General features: G+C 35.9%; 1 pseudogene; it reads right to left on the bottom strand.

The window, feature by feature from the left end:
* Nucleotides 1-431: 431 nt before the first annotated feature.
* LOC120166464 lies at nucleotides 432-3,892 on the bottom strand (annotated as a pseudogene).
* Nucleotides 3,893-4,901: the final 1,009 nt, after the last annotated feature.

Here is a 4,901-nt window from a genome sequence, read left to right as displayed (position 1 = left end):
CTGATAGTTTATGTACTACATGCGTAATTTACCCTTTTCTTTAAGATGAAACTGAAGTGCTACAGTTCTACTACATTCTATAGACGGATTAATGGATTGGCGCATGTACCATTTGCCATCTCTTAATTTTGTTGTCACTTTTATGTAATTTAAAATCAAATGATACTTTCATATATAAAAGGACTATTTTTTTTCAATAAATCTTATTAACGCAGAAGCCTTCATCTCTTAATTTGTTTTTTAATTCATTAGTTCAATGAATTGAATCGAATCCCGTGAATAAATATTGAAGTTGAAATAATTACCTAATTGCTTTGAATATCCCATCAAATTTATAAATTTCTCATTGCTTTGAAAGCAAACATACAAAAATATGAAAAAATTCTTGCAAATCCTGCAATATATTATATCTCTCTCCTATCATTTAAGCCACTAATCAAATTTCATTTCGATTCATGCAATCAGCCTCAACAGATGAAAGATATCTTGCACGTCCAAAGGATCAATATATTATACGACTACCCTATCTTCATTACACTATTATTATTGAACTAAATCGCGGAATTGGTAGAACTGTTACAGGTCCATGTCTCACCTCGTCGCTGGTTATTGTTTGCTCCAGAGAGAGAACTCAAGATGGTGGCACTTGTGCACGAGATTGTGTCCCGTAAGTTCTCGCCAACCTCGCTCTTGCAAAGAGGGCAGGAAGCGTTGATCTTAAGCCACTTGTCCACACATTCCTTGTGCATAAAATGAGAACACGGCAACTCCCTCAGCTCATCATTGTTTGCATATTTCGCCAAACAAATGCAGCAGATCTACACATAATCCCAGTGGTGCCATTGTATCAGTATGAATCGGACAACAAAAACACACATAAAAAACAAACCATATAATATTTCATGAACCATTCCCAAGTAAATTTACCAGTGCTGCATATTCATCACAACTTATGGTAATCACAGAAACGGAGTGCATAATCTATTGGTCATCTGGGAGCTCATATAGTTAAGTGATAACGGCAACTTACAAAGCTGAGCAGATTCAGAACCCAAATAATATGATGGCCAGAAAATAGTTGAGCAACGTAAGAAGAAAACATGCTCGATAAAACTTAATATGCTAAAATGTCGTTTATGAGATCTTCAATCATGAATTCCAACTGAAAATATGTAAAGGAGAGATCTGTGAGACATGCAACTGAATTCTGTAAACAATAATAAAAAGAAAGACTCACTGCATCCTCTCCGGAGATGATGCGCTCCTTTTCAGTTCCAGCAGCCACAACTTCACCCTCACCGGCACCCGAATTTACTTCCCTACCATCATTTCTACTTTTCTTCGACTTGAGCTTGTAAGTAGGTAAAGCATTTATGGATTCGGATGTGGCACCTCTGGTCTGCGATAGATCCTCTCTAAATCCAAGGACAGACATTATACAAGGCAGGCAACAGCAGATCGTGGCACATATAATGAAGGGCATTGCGTATCCAATACAGCTAAACGTAAGAAAAACTATACATAACCTGCAAAGTATAAAAAGGCGAACTCTTGGAAAAAGTACAAATTAAAAGATGAATGCAAAAAATGCAACTAGGCCCACTACCTGTACATGTTAGGAGCCTCACTGGCAGATGAATGCCCACCAAAGATCCAGACATTTCCAATCACAAACCAAACAGCAAAGAAGCAATCTAAAGCCATTTTGAAGTAATCCACCAGCGCTTTAACTCTACAGGATAAAGACCAGTAGATTGGCAACTAAATTGTACTTTGAATGTCTCATTTCAAATTATCAATAAGAAAAGTGTACCTTGCACTTGTTACTACTGTATTTTGACCACCTCTAGGAGATGTAGTTGCAGTATGCTGATCACCCACATCAGAAGTCCTACTAACGGAGAGAGAAAAGGGTCCAGCAGGGACATTGATAATTGAAGTGTTGCGATGTTGAGCCGAGTGTTGCTCAGAAACCTAGTTACGGTGCCAGTAACGCCAATACAGAAGAGGGAGGGTTGTTACACATCCAGATGCATAACCCACAATCCACACAAACAACGGTGTACGGGGATGCTCATTCCTTGACAGAGCCAGGACAATTATAGATGCCACAATTTGGCTCACTGTAAGAACCAGTTCAATAGAAATCCACAAACCAGAATTCAATGGACTCCGACGACGACGGGCATCCCCTCTCCTTATGGCAGATGAGGTCCTTGAGTTCATAACATTGGAAGAAGATGTTGGAGGTTGAGAAACTAGCACTCTTGTACTACTAGACGGTCTGTCATCATGCTGCAAGACGTCCAAACCATTCGAAGTTGTTTCATGAGACAAGTTTGATGAGGAAGCATCAGCGCTCCTTGGCATGTCAATAACATGCTCACTTAAGTTGTCTGATCTCTCCATTAACAATTGACAGGTATCAGCTATATTTTCAGAATGCAGTTCCAAAGAGGAAACACCCATCTAAGTTCACCAACACAGCTGGAAATGATGTAAGCATAGAAACCTAAAACAAGGTTACCATCTTTATGTACCACTTCTTAACGGGAATTGAAACAATGGGCACTTTTGTGCCTTGTATTTGTCAAGTTCCGATGATCAACTTAAATTATTTGCCACCATAAGGTGCATAAATTAACAATTCCTGTTCCCTTGAGAATGAAAAAGCAACTAAATCAGAAAATATATCGAGCTCTCTTATCCCTTCTGGACTTGAATATGAATAAAAAGAGAAACATATATAATAAAAGTATAATTCTGAAATACAAAGGGACTATAGCAACCAACATCCACAAAAATTACACACTTCCATTCACACAACAAATTTAAAAGAAAGAAACGAAATCACTTGCACTCTCATATCATAACCCTTAAACTGCACACCAGTGCAACAAGGTTAAATGGGGATTTTTCCTAACTCATTGCATCTATTTTCTTTCCGACTTACTAATGAATTGAACACTCACGCCTCGACCAAACAAAGGCCATGAACACTTTCTTTTGACAAACAAGAAATTAAGAGTAGAATTCAGTTTAAACAATATATAGTCATTGCACATTTGAAATTTCAGCTCAGAAAAAGAGGAGATAGAGAAATCAAAATCAAAATCCCGCAATAAGATTAACTAACACAACATTAGTATCGGCTTCAGTATTGGAAGAAAAGGAAATTAACTTTGTTTCAAGAACTATTTTTTCACCACAGTGAACACCCCACCTCCGCCTACCTCAAAGCCCTCATGCCAGCGGCACCCACCCACCCAACCCTATAAAAAAACGGTGACCATTTCAATGGAAGTTCCCTGTAAAATGAAAGAACGGTGACAAATCCGAGGGTGACCATTACAGTTCTTTAGCTGCACATATTTTTTTCTAAATCGTATTAGTTCTCTTTCTTGATTTCTTCTTCAATGAAATTCGAAGAGGGGAAAAAACCCATTTGTAAAACAAGCTCATATATATATAATCTTTAAAAAAAATCTATCGAAGGTGCCTCACTTGATATCAAATCAGTACCCTACCCCTTATGTAAATACACTCAGTTCCTCGATCAGCACGAAACTCTATACCCCCGAACCGCACAAGTGGAATCGTTGACTAATATTCAAAAATTATCAAAATGAACCAGGGAAACACAAAACCACCCATCCTCAGTCAACGAACACCCCAAAAAAAAATTCAATCTAAAAACAACAGATTAAGAAAAACCCAAAACAACAATTAGGATATACACGAATGAACAAAAATAGGCAAACACACAAGGGGGAGAGGATCGTACCAGAAAGGACTGAACAGGGGAGAACCGAATTGAGATTGATAGAAGCTAAGGAGTGGAACGGAGAAGACCGACCGAAAGGGCGTCGAAATTGAGTTAGTGAATGAACTGTGCTGTTTCTGCTGTCTTTTTCAACTTTGGGAAAAGTGCGTCAAGTGAAAGCGCGTGAGGAGGGTTTCGTTTGTACGGCCGGATAATAATAGTAACAACATTAATAAAGTGGTGGGAGGAGTAAATATGATTATTGAGTGACGCGAGTTAAGTAATATTTAATTTGTATTTGTTACAAAATTTTGTTATTTGAATCGTTGGTTGTTAAGTTCATTAAATTTTTGTTTGACTCCTCTCTTTAAGAAAATTTATTACTCGTTAGGTTTGTTGTTCATTAAGCTCGATGCTCATTGTTCGTCTCTTTGTTCACTAAGCTCAACGAAGTTTTAACGTTATTATTATATTTTTATGACTATCTTTATTTTCTTAACTATAGGTAAAATCTACTTAAATCATATAAAATTTAATATAAACAAAAATTAATAAATTTAATAAAAAATTTATCAAAAGAGTATATTAAGTCATTTTTAAAGTCTAAACTCTAGAGTAACAATTTACAAATACATTAAAATAATAAATAAGGTTTGATTTTTGAATGTATGAAGTAATTTTTTAAGTTAATTACTAAAAAGATTATATCGCGAACTTATCGAGTTGAGTTGGACTTCACTCGACTCAATAAGTTAAGGTCTTCAGCCGAGCTCGAATTCGAGTCAAATTTTTATCAAACTTTGATCGAATCGAGTTCAAACTACTCACGAGATGTTCAACTCATTAATCATCCCTAGTAAAGATTGGACCTCCTCCGTTTGCTTGGATAGGTTTCTTAGGAATACTAATAAGAATAGTAACAATATGTCCTTTTTGCTTCTTCTTCTTCTTTTTCCGATTTCAACCTCTTTGATTTTGATATTTCTCATTTATTTAATTAATTTTTAACGCAATAAAAATCATTGGTCATAAATATAATAAAAATAATTAAAAATAAAATATCAAATTATATTCTGAGATAAATTTGAATGTTTATCAAAATCCATATGGTATAAATATATTATCATAGTAGTATTAG

The sequence above is a fragment of the Hibiscus syriacus genome, unplaced genomic scaffold (genome assembly GCF_006381635.1).
Source record: "Hibiscus syriacus cultivar Baekdansim isolate YM2019G1 unplaced genomic scaffold, ASM638163v2 tig00111640_pilon, whole genome shotgun sequence".
Lineage (NCBI taxonomy): Eukaryota > Viridiplantae > Streptophyta > Magnoliopsida > Malvales > Malvaceae > Hibiscus > Hibiscus syriacus.
Note: the sequence above shows the minus strand (reverse complement) of the source record. Positions and strands in the feature narration are given on the sequence as shown.